Here is a 12654-nt window from a genome sequence, read left to right on the forward strand (position 1 = left end):
GTGATCCTTGCCCTTTGACAATGTAGGCAAAGAGCGACGTCCCTCTGGCCTGCAGTCTTCGCCTGCCTCTGCCCCCCTTCCCACCAGGCTGGACGCTGAGGCCTGGTACTGACCTTAGAACACCATTCTCAGCCTCATGGTGGCTGGGTCCCTGCTCATGTACTGGGGAAGCAACAGAGGATGGCCCAAGTGCTCCGGTCCCTGCCACGTGTGGGAGACCTGGACGGAGTTCCAGGCTCCTGGCTTCGACCTGGCCTAGTGAACCAGTGGATGAAAAATCTCTCTCTCTTTCTGTCGTTCCCTCTCTTTCTGTAACTCTGTCTTTCAAATAAACAAATATTTTTTTCAAGTAAAATGACATTTAATATATTTTTATATTCTTGGTCACAAAGCTGTTTAAGTATTTTATTTATCATGTTTAATATGATTAAATTATTTTAGCAATTCTTTATAAGCCTCTTCTACAGTTAACACATTCACATTGTGTTCACTCGCTGTGTTGCTGTATTTTGATATTGAATTTTGGATTACTTATATTCTGCAGAAAGTTAACTGAAATATCTACTCAGAAGAAAATGTATCACTTTAAATATACCAAACAAAATGCATGTCGATCTAGAAAAAAGAAAAAGGTAGCTAGGGGTTTGTGTTCATATCTTACTTCTGTCCTAATGGTGAGGACCCTGGACAGGGTGCTAGGAACTCTGGGTTTGGTGTCAGCTCAGCACCAGAAAGCCGGAGGCCAAGAGGAAGCGTTCCACCTCTTCTACACCCAAGCTCCCTACTTCATGAGACAGATGAATAAGCCAGGACATCTTCAAGGTTCCTTTCGCCGTCTGCGAAGGCTCCACTTGTATTCATTTTTGAGGTACACGATGCTTTAATTGCTCACACAGACCATGTTCAGGGGCAGGATCAGAGAAGCAGACAGGGAAGAATAACACATTTTTCAAGACACCATTAAAAAGTAACTTATATGCTGAGACTTCCATTCTGTCTTCTTGAAAAGTCTGAAAGAAATTCCTTCTCTCATCTGGCTGCCAGACAACCTTTCTATTGAACTTTCAGCCTCTTCCCCCCACCAGCTTTTTTTTTTTTAAGAAATTTGAAAATCTGGCTTTGGATGGAGACCTGGTTAGGAGTGAGAGCTGACTTCAGGTGTCCCTCAGCAAGAACACGAATCCAGGTTGCTCATCAGTGGTTTGAAATGGAAAGAATTTAAGAACACTTCAAGACAGCTGATAAAAACTAAAAGTGGTAGTAGATACAGGAAGCCAGAAGAAGCTACAGTAGGACTGAGAATTAAATAGCACACTGTATTTAGTGATTCTCTATTTCGCAAAATACCCCACCAGGGGTGCGGTTTGCCCTAGCAGTTAAGAAGCTAATTAAGATGTCCACGCCCCACATCAGAGTCGTGGGTTAGATTCCTGGACCCGGGCCCTGATTTCAGCTTCCTGTTGATGAAGACCCTGGGAGGCAGCAAGTCTGGCTCAAGTTGTCAGGATCCTGCTTCCCACTTGGGAGACCTGGATTGAGTTCCTAGATTCCAGTTTTGGTCTGGCTCAGCCCTGGCCATCCATTAGGGGATTTAGAGGAGTAAACCTGTGACTCTGTGGGGGACCCGGATGAAGCTCCTAGCTCCTGGCTCCTGGCTTTGACCTGTCCCAGCACTGGCCATTAAGGCCTCTGGGGAGTGAACCAGCAGATGGAGGACCTCTCTGTCTGTCTGTCTCTCAGCTAAATAAAATAAGTCCTTAAACAAAGAAAGTAAAAAAGCAAAATTAATTTTAAAAAATAGTAACTTTCCAAGGGGTATTTTATCCTCATAGTAGCTTTTTAAGAAAGAGGGATGAATAGTTGCTTTTAAAATGATGAGCAAATTACATAAAAAAGGATAAGCTATTTGCCTTAATTTTCATAGCTAAATAATGACAGTGAAGGTTTAAGCCTCTTGAAGGGGATGGAGTCACTGACCTCAGAGGTCCCCTCCCGGGGATTCCCTGGAGGCCAAGCCCCAGCCTCTTCAGCTTGATGCTTGCTTCTGTGTGAGCATCCACGTAAGACAAAAAAAGGTTACACTCATCACTCAGCCCAAGAAGGATGAGGACCGAGAAAAGACGGAAGGCACAGGCAGATCAGGCAGTGTGGCTCCAAGCAAGACAAATCAGGGTTGATTTGGAGGGACCAGGACAACCACATTTCCCTTGGCTCAGGCCCCTGCCCCGCCCCAGCACAGGCTCTCCTGGGGAACCGGGGCATCTCCACTTGTTTCAGCTCCTTGTGACGGTCTAACAAAAAAACAGAAAGAAGCTCAACTGTTGGAACCCTGAAGTTAGGATACAGCCACACTCGACAGAGCTTTTTTTTTTTTTTTTTTTCTAGCCCCAGCTAGTTGTGGAACTAAAGACCATATGTCACATTGTGATTGATTTGTTTATATATCTCTCTTTCTATTAGCCTGCAAATTGAGAGCAAAGACTGATGAAGCATTCAGGTATGTTCAAATTGGCAAGGAGAAGCCACATCCACTTAATCTGTAAAGTTTACACGCCTGGTTTATTCGGCCAAAAATGCAGGAAGCAATGGGGCAGCCGCTCAGAGCAGCGGCAGTGTCCCCTGATGTCCAGAGCAGGTGGAGGAGCCAGTCATCACGACACTGCCTAACGCAGATTCTTCCATATTCGGGACTGGAATCTCTATCCAAGAATACGTGAACACGGGGACAGGCATTTGGCCTATGGGGTAAGTCACCACTTGGCACGTCTACATCCCGTATCAAAAGGCCGGGATTCAAGTGCTAACTCCACATTCTAGCTCCTGTACATCTCAGGAAGCAGCAGGTGGTGGATCAAGTTCTTGGGTCCCTGTCATCTATATGGGATAATCTAATGACATTCTGGGCTCCTGTCTTCATCCTGGCCCAGCCCTGGCTGTTGTGGGCATTTGGGTAGTGAAGCAGTGGATGTGTCTGTGGCTCTCACTCTCACTCTCAGTCATTGTCTCTCTGCCAAATAAATAATTTTTTAAAAATTTCTATAGGCATATAAACCACACCTTTGATAGGAAATATTTCCAAATAACCATCAATCTTTTGTTTCTTCATCAAACTCGCTGAGGTAGAAGTGGAATGAGATAGTAAAGAGGGTAGAAAGTAGAAGTAAGGGCCGGCACTGTGGCACAGTGGGTTAAAGTCCCAGCCTCTGGCACCAGCAGCCCATATGGGCACCAGTTCAAGTCCCAGCTGCTCCACTTCTTATCCAGCTCCCTGCTAATGAGCCTGGGAAAGCAATAGAAGATGGCCCAAGTCCTTGGGCCCCTGCACCCACGTGGGAGACCTGGTAGAAGCTCCTGGCTCCTGGCTTCCGATCGGCTCAGCTTGGGCCGTTGTGGCCATTTGGGAAGTGAACCAGCAGATAGAAGACCTCTCTCTTTCTCTCTCCTTCTCTCTCTCTCTCTCTCTATCTCTCTCTCTATGTCTCTCTGTAAATAAAATAAAAAAGAAAGTAGAAGCAGGAATCCCCCATATTCCTGGATAATATCTCTGCTTCTAGGTGCCCTGCAGGCTGGGAATTCCATTTTTTAAAAAAACTTTTATTTAGTAAATATAATTTTCCAAAGTACAGTTTATGGATTACAATGGCTTTTCCCCCATAACTTCCCTCCCACCCACAACCCTCCCATCTCCCACTCCCTTTCCCATTCCATTCACATCAAGATTCATTTTCAATTATCTTTATATACAGAAGATCGATTTAGTATATATTAAGTAAAGATTTCATCAGTTTGCACCCACATAGAAACACAAAGTGTAAAATACTGTTTGAGTACTAGTTATAGCATTAATTCACATTGGACAACACATTAAGGACAGAGATCCCACATGAGGAGTAAGTGCACAGTGACTCCTGTTGTTGACTTAACAATTTGACACCCTTGTTTATGGCGTCAGAAATCTCCCTAAGCTCTAGTCATGAGTTTCCAAGGCTATGGAAGCCTTTTGAGTTCGCTGACTTTGATCTTATTCAGACAAGGTCATAGTTAAAGTGGAAGTTCTCTCCTGCCTTCAGAGAAAGGTACCTCCTTCTTTGATGGCCCGTTCTTTCTACTGGGATCTCACTCACAAAGACCTTTCACTTAGGTCCTCTCTTTTTTTATTTTTTTATTTATTTATTTATTTTTTGCCAGAGTGTCTTGGCTTTCCATGCCTAAAATACTCTCATGGGCTCTTCAGCCAGATGAGAGTGCCTTAAGGGCTGATTCTGAGGCCAGAGTGCTGTTTAGGACATCTGCCATTCTACGAGTCTGCTGTGATTCCCACTTCCCATGTTGGATCGTTCTCTCCCTTTTTTTTTTTTTTTTTTTTTTGACAGGCAGAGTGGACAGAGAGAGAGAGACAGAAAGAAAGGTCTTCCTTTGCCATTGGTTCACCCTCCAATGGCCGGCGCGCTGCGGCAGGCACACCACACTGATCCGATGGCAGGAGCCAGGTGCTTCTCCTGGTCTCACATGGGGTACAGGGCCCAAGCACTTGGGCCATCCTCTACTGTACTCCCGGGCCATAGCAGAGAGCTGGCCCAGAAGAGGGGCAACCGGGACAGAATCCAGTGCCCCGACCGGGACTAGAACCTGGTGTACCGGCGCTGCTAGGTGGAGGATTAGCCTGTTGAGCCACGGCGCCAGCCATCCCTTTTTTTATTCTATCAGTTAGTATTAGCAGACACTAGTATTGTTTGTGTGTGAAAAAGATTTATTTATTTATTTGAAAGTCAAGAGTTACAGTGAGAAACAGAGAGAGGAGAGAGAGCTTCCATCCACTGATTCACTTCTCAAAAGCCTGCAATGACCAGAGCTGGGCCATGCCAACGCAGGAGCCGAGAGCTTCATTCAGGTCTCCCACATGGGTGCAAGGGCACAGCCACCTTGGGCCATCTTCTGCTGCTTTCCCAGGCAGTGGAGATGGATCAGAAGTGGAGCAGCCGGGACTCAAACTGGCTCCCTCATAGGATGCTGGGTACCACACCACAGCACTGGCCCTGGGAATAGCATTTCTCTGCCACTTCATGTTACTCAGCTCCCAGTGTCTAAATAACATCTGTTCCGTGGCTTCACATTGCACATAACATCTGGCCAATGGTTTGTGTAGTGGAAAATGCATTTCGAATGGACTTTTCAAATGGACTACTACAGTTGTCTCATAGCTGCTTGCCTCACTCAACACCATTTTTGCTCCCATTCAAACTACATAAATCTGAGCCCTGGAGACATTCAGTGACTTAAATAGTGACCCAGCTAGGCAGTGAAATGATCCAGGTCCTCAAGCATTTATTCAGCCTCGTCTTCACTGCACTGCACACTCCCTCTCTTCCTAAAATAAAATCCCTTTAGTTCCCTGTGCCTTAGCACATCAGTCTTCCCACCTCCTATGTCTCCACCTTTTTCCAGCACTAATGAAGGCTTCTTTTTGCTAGTCAAGCAAATCTACTGGTCATCCCCTCACTTCATCCAGGCATCATGTTCCCCCTTCTACAAACTCATGTCTCTTTCTGTCCTGGGTCAGACCTCACCACCTCCAGGAAGTCCACCAGACCAGCACTACTTGCTCATCCCACCTTGACCACTCCCATCTTACATTTCAGTAGTGTTCATGCCCTTTGGGTAGTGCCGGTTTCACACTGCTGAATCATAGTGGGCACTGGACAGGGTTTGTTGAGTGTGGAATGAATAAACAAGCAGATTCTATCAATGCAATCTCTGAGCCATCTCTCCAAGGTGCCCCTTCCTCCCCGCTCCCATGGTTCCAGTCCCAGATAAGACTCTCACCAGTCCTCCCAAGCACCATCAAAACAGCCTCTCTAAGAGCTTCCTCTCCCCTCCAGCCTCCCACGGTTCAGAGCCCACGGTGCGACCTGAGTGACCTTCTTCGTGATTCCCCAATGCCTTTGGGATAAACGCAAAGGCGCTTAGAAGGACAGGTGAGGCTCTTCCCAATCAAGCCTCCAACAACTGTCCCCCTCCCAGCGCGTTACTCCCCACCACTGAAACATCTGCTCTTGCGTCAGCCCTGCCAGCCTATGGCGTGCGCACCTCGTCAACGCTGCGCTTTTTGCCAGCACACTCCCCCTCATCCCTCTCGGAGGAACTTCTGCTTTGAGGCCTATGCCAGACATCCCCACCACAGCCCCCACGGCCACCCTGCCCCACCCAGAGCTAGCGCCACCCTCCTCTGGACAGCCGCCCCACCCCCAGCTTCCATGGGCCCGCACTGAACACAGATCCTGCAATCGCGGGCTGATCGGTCTCTCTTCTCCCTCTGAGAGGCTCTTGAGAGCCGCACGAGGTGTTCCTGTCATCCACAGCCCCATTAGAGTCCTCAGCCCCTCGCCCGCGCTCCATGTTGCTGAGTGCGTGAACAAAGCCTCTTGTTCACACCGTGTTACTTCGCATTCACTCAGAATCACCCACATTTAGAGCTGAAAGACACTAGAAGAATCTCTCTCTGGCTCACTCGTTTCGCTAATGAAGAAACTTCTGTGCACAAGGACTCAGTGACCTGCTCGAGGTTGTAAAGGGACAAGGAGGAACACTGGCCCCGGCTCCTGTGGTTCTCACCGTCCTCTGTTCACTGCACATAAAAACTCATAATACCAGGAGGCAGGGCAAGCGCTTCAAGGCTTTGGGAAAAGAAAGAAAAAGAGCTCCTTCTTTCCTTTGCATTTTCCTATAGGGCTCCACACCCTCACTTGAATTCAACAAGTGTGGCCCGTCCAGTGACAACTACAGACCCGTGGCTCTGCTTTGCAGTTATGCCTCCTGAGATCATTCTGAAATGAGCCAATCAGATGCCCTGAAATTTTTTTTAATTCTTCAGATCCATGGATGCTCTCAAAACCCCTCTTAGGATGATGTCCATTGAAAGAACTGAGTCAGATAACTATGGACGTCGGCTTCCTCTCATACCCGAGACTGAATGACAAGGTTCCCAGCTCATGCGCTGAATCTGGACAAACACCAATGTCAAGAGCTTGCATTCAGGCTCTGTCTCATCCTAGGATGCCGAGGGTGACTTGTACTTCTCTGATGGGAAAAATCAGAGAGGCGACACGGGTGCTCATCAGAGGAGCGGCAGCCACGTGGAGCTGTGAGGCCCATCAGTCAGTGGGAAATGGGACACGGGCTCTTCTCTTTTTCCATCGTCTTTTTTAAAAAGGAAACGCTTTTACTCAAGAAAAACTTGGATGCACTCATATTTGACTCTGCGGGGCTTTGCAAAGCAAAATGCCTTGTGGTTCACCAGTCCCTCGTGGCTCCCACCGCCATTAGCCTCAGTTCCCACTCCTCTAACAGGGACTGCGTGAGTTTAAGAGCTCCAAGAACTCAGTACAAGTAAACACACAACAAGTGTCCTTCTATCATTCGCCAGAGGAAGGGGAGCAGCCACTCTGGAGAGAGTGAGCAGCCTGGAACGGTGCCTCCGTGTAGTGCCCACCGCCTGGACGCGTGATCTTCCCGCTGTGGCGAGCACTCCCTTTCCATCCCTTTGTCCTGCTTACAGTTAAAAAGGCTTCAGGAGTCCCATTACTGTCATCTGGTGCTATCTCAAAGTGCAATCTTAATGAGCTCTGAGATTGTTGCTTGTTTCCCTCTTGTTTCTGCAGAAACGCCGGCTCCTTTTTTCTTCGGGGAGGATCTGAGCCTCCAGGTTCCTCTGATTGCCTCGCACGCCTTCTCTCTTCTTTTATTCTCTTCTCTTCTTTGGCTCAAAAGCAAACTCATTACCAAACCAAATGTATGAAGCCTCCCACACAGAATCTGGGGGAGCAAGATATCCCATTTAATTCAGAGAAGCCATTTCAGACACCAGCTGCAGTCCATGGCTTCGCTGCCCAGAGGGACAAGTCAAGTGTGACGCAGCTGGCTCCGGGACTCTCTGTGGGGACTTCTCTTGTCCTCTGAAGGGAGTCACTGACACAGAAAAGCAGCTGCTTCTCGGGGAGCTTTGCAGTACCCCCACTCAGGTCACGATTTAAACATTAAAATAAGGATAAGAAATTCACAAGCGCTTGAGTTGTATCAGGCACTTGTCAAAACAGATACACTTACACTTACATATACTATCTCATTTAATGCTTTAAAAACATCCACTGAGGTAAATGCCAACATTGCCTTTATTTTCTAGATGAGAAAAGTGAGGCTCAGAAGGGTTAGTAACTTGCCCAGGGTCACACAGCCTTCAAGCGTCAGATGCTCTGGTTCTGCGTTCGTATTCTTTACCATCACTATGCTATGCTGCCTCGAATCAAAGGACAAAAGTATCAAATGATAAATAATATTCCTCTCATCAAAAGTGTCAGGAAATTCATTTTGAAATGCAGACTCCTACAATAAAGATAATAAAAAGTGCAAGATCAAACATTTATTGGAGTCTTACTCTGCACCAGATACATAATTTAGAAAAAAGTGTATAGGCAGATGTTATTACTCCACTTTTTTTTAGAGATTTATTTATTTATTCGAGAAGCAGAATTATAGACAGAGAGGGAGAGACAGAGAGAGAGGTCTCCCATCCTCTGGTTCACTTCTCAAATGGCTGCAATGGGCAGAGCTGGGGCAATCTGAAGCCAGGAGCCAGGAGCTTCTTCAAGGTCTCCCACATGGGTGCAGGGGCCCAAGCACTTGAGCCATCTTCTACTGCTTTTTCAGGCCCATAGCAGAGAGCTGGATCAGAACCAGAGCAGCCAGGACATGAACCGGTACCCGTATGGGATGCTGGCACCCCAGGCAGAGGCTCAACCTACTACACCCCAGCACCGACCCCTACTCCACATTTTTAAAACAGATAACTCAGGTTAAGCATCTTCCTTAAATCATACAACTAGTAGTTGTCCCAGTCAGGAACTAAATTTGAGCAGCCTGACTCCTAAGTCATCTTTCTCTCCATCTGACGTCCAAAAACGCAACGAAAAAGGGCGCTGAAAAGTGCAATGCGTTATGTCACACAATCACCTCCTCTAATATTTCCAAAGGTCATCTTTTAAAACAAAACAAATTGCAGATCTCCTGAGTCCCGATCACGTGCTTCACTCATTGTTACTGCTCCTCTTATATTCTCTATAAATGAATTCCCACCCCTCAATCATCCAGGATTCAAAATTAAACACCTGAAGTCACTTCTGGCTCCTCCGTATCACTGATCACCCCAGAAGCAATTCATCATCGTGTTGCACTGAGTACACCACCAAACACTTCTAGGAGCTACGCTGTTTGCTTATGGTGTAAAATCCAAATCCCATGGTAGCTTCTTGAGACCATTGGCAATCTCATCTCGGGCTTCTCTGCCAGTGTCTCATCACCATCACAACTGTCTGCAACCCCTACATGCAAGTGCTTGGGCCCTGCACCCCATGGGAGACCAGGAGAAGCACCTGGCTCCTGCCTTCGGATCAGCGTGGTGCACCGGCTGCAGCGGCCATTGGAGGGTGAACCAACGGCAAAGGAAGACCTTTCTCTCTGTCTCTCTCTCTCACTGTCCACTCTGCCTGTTAAAAAAAAAAAAAAAGGCAAACAAAACTACACAAACTACACACACAGTATGCCTCATACTGGAGTAAGGCTAGGTTTTGGGAAAGCTGTTTCTTTCATAGCCACAGATTTTGTAGATGCTTTTCTCTATGTGGGCAATATTCTTTTCCAGCCTTTCTGTATTTTGTTTTTTATAATTTATTTGAAAGGCAGGGGGCCGGGCCCGTGGCATAATAGGTTAATCCTCTGCCTGTGGTCCCAGCATCCTTTATGGGCGCCAGTTCTATTTCTGGATGCTCCTCTTCCAGTCCAGCTCTCTGCTGTGGCCCGGGAGTGCAGTGGAGGATGGCCCAAGTGCTTGGGCCTGCACCCCATGGGAGACCAGGAGAAGCACCTGGCTCCTGGCTTTGGATCAGCGCAGCTCCAGCCACTGCGGCCATTTGGGGAGTGAACCAATCGAAGGAAGACCTTTCTCTCTGTCTCTCCCTCTCACTGTCTGTAACTCTGCCTTTCAAATAAATAAATAAAATCTTAAAATAAAAAAAGGCAGAGTTACAGAGAGAGTGAGAGAGATACATAGAGAGAGAGAGAGATTGAGAGAAAGTGCTTCTATCTGCTGGTTCACTCCCCAAATGGCTGCAATGGCCAGAGCCGGGCTAATCTGGAGCTAGGAGCTTCATCCAGGTCTCCCACGCAGGTGCAGAAGCCCAAGCACTTGGGCCATCTGCTGCTGCTTTCCCAGGCACATTAGAAGAGAGCTGGATCAGAAGTGGAGCAGCCAGGACTTGAACCAGCAGCCATATGGGATGCCGGCAATGCAGACGGCAGTAGCTTAACTCGCTACACCACAGCACCGGCCCCCAACCTTTCTGTTTTGTGAACTTATATACAACCTGTAGTCTTCCTCTGGGGACAACCCATATCAGAGTGCCTGGATTCAATACCCAGCGCCAGCTCCTGACTCCCATCTTCTCACTAATGCAGACCCTGGCTGGTAGGGGGTATTCTTGGCTGCCTGCTTTGGCTTGGCCCAACCCAGGCTGTTGTGGGCATTTGTGGAGTGAGCCAGGGGATGGAAACACGAGTCCTTTCACTCTCTCCCCTTCTCTCCCTTCCCTCTCTCCTCTCAAATAAATAAGCAGTTAAAGCTTTATTTGCCTAGCTGGGCAGAATGAGCTGCTGCTTTCTTGGCATTCTCGTGTCACTCTCCTAGCATTCATCTCATTGGGTCGTCATTTCTTACCAGATCACAAGTTCTAGGATGGCAAGAGCTTTGTCTTAAATGTCTTTGTGTCTCTAAAACCCAACCCCATGTCTGCTTAATACTGAATGTTCAACAACTGAAGGTGGATTAAATTGAACCTCTCTCACACAATACTTATCCTATTAGGCAAGTTCCTTTCTACTCAAAGTAGGATCCAATAACAAGGCTCTATGTGACCAGTATTTGAGATTTGCTTTAAATGAATCACCTTTGTGTTGAGTGACCATTTGCAATTACCTAGGACTCACTTTCTTTCTCATCTAACCCAGTGCAACCGGATTAACTCCATCAGTCTTCTAAAATTTGTGGGAGTTCACAGGAATGCAGAATTTCACAATTAGCTATTTTACGCTTTTCCAATGTGAAAGTACTATATTTAGATACCATTCCCTCTCAATATAAAACAATTCATGAAATATCAAAACTATATTGAGGAGAATAAAGCAAAAAATAAAATATCTTTTTCAACAATTACAACAGAAATATGAATAAATTCTAAGTTAAATTGGGCAGGAATTCCAATTAAATTGATGCAGCCTTTAAAAAAAACACACAGTATATAAGGATACTACAAAAAAGGTGGAAAATGAAATAGAAAAATAAGTTTACTTTAGTGCCCAACATTTTGAAATCCACGCATAGATTTTTCATAATATACATTTTTCATTAATGTTTTCAAGACCCCTTGTGTGCGTGGTCTTTACATTTTTTGCACCAAAATAAACTTATCTTTTAATTCCATTTTTCCTGAACTCTCTGAAGTACCCTCATATTTCCTTATCAATTTTCAGACACAGAAGATAAATAGCAGAAGGAGCTATTTAGAGCTGTGAAGAACCTAAAAATGTTTTTTAATTAGTTTTTCTTCCCAATTCTGGATGGCAGGACCATATGGCTACACATTCATTTTAAAGATGAAGAAAATAAAGCACAGAAGATTAAATTATTTGCTAAAATTATGCAACCCACCGCCTTCTGGCAGTAAAAATAGTAGTAATCATTTATTAGGACTTACTGTGTGACAGACAAAATACTAGGCATGTATACAAATTATGTCTCTTAGTCTTCACATCAGTCCATGAAGTACTCTTATCTCCCCAAATGTAATACGCTTTTCTTTTTGCATTTAGCAACTCTAAAATTGGTGAGCTTTGCAATCAATGCTGTGTCACAGTTTAATTGGCAGCAATTTTTCTTCCTTAGTTGTGCATAAAATAATGGTGGTACCGAAATGCAAGCATATACATACATACATACATATGTCAGCTGCACTTTTACAAGTGTGGAAACTGAAGCTTAAAGAAGTAAATCAACCCATTGAAAGTCATACATCTAGCAGTGGTAGAAGCAAGATTCGAACCCTGGCAGTTTGTCTCTAAACCCACACACTCAACATCTGCAGAACCACTTCCGGTGGGTAATTGTCATTCACAAAATCGGAGTTGCCAGTGTGGTAATGAATGTTCTGCACTGACCCTGGATGGTAGATGTCTTTTTGGTTGCCAGGGTCACTGGGAAGAGTGTTGAATGGCAAATGAATCAAACAGCCAGTTTCGCTCGATGCATGGACTTTGGGGTCTTTACCTCTCCTGCACCTGGAAAGCCATGTGAGAAGGGCCTGTTCTTCTTGGAGTCTAGAGTTGAGCTGCAACATCTTCCAAGAGCTTCCATGGAAGGGGTGGGGGGACAAGGGGGTCACACCCTCCCTTTCATCCCCTAGTCATAGATCTCCCTCTTGCAAAGATGGCCAAGCAAGAAACCCCTGTCACCTTATGTGAACTTTATCTCCTAACATAAAGTTTGACTTTTCTCTAAACTATATAAACCCTCCTGAGCCCACAGTGAAGTTTCCATTATTAGTTGTGTTT

This window comes from Oryctolagus cuniculus, chromosome 20, assembly GCF_964237555.1.
Source record: "Oryctolagus cuniculus chromosome 20, mOryCun1.1, whole genome shotgun sequence".
Taxonomy (NCBI): Eukaryota; Metazoa; Chordata; class Mammalia; order Lagomorpha; family Leporidae; genus Oryctolagus; species Oryctolagus cuniculus.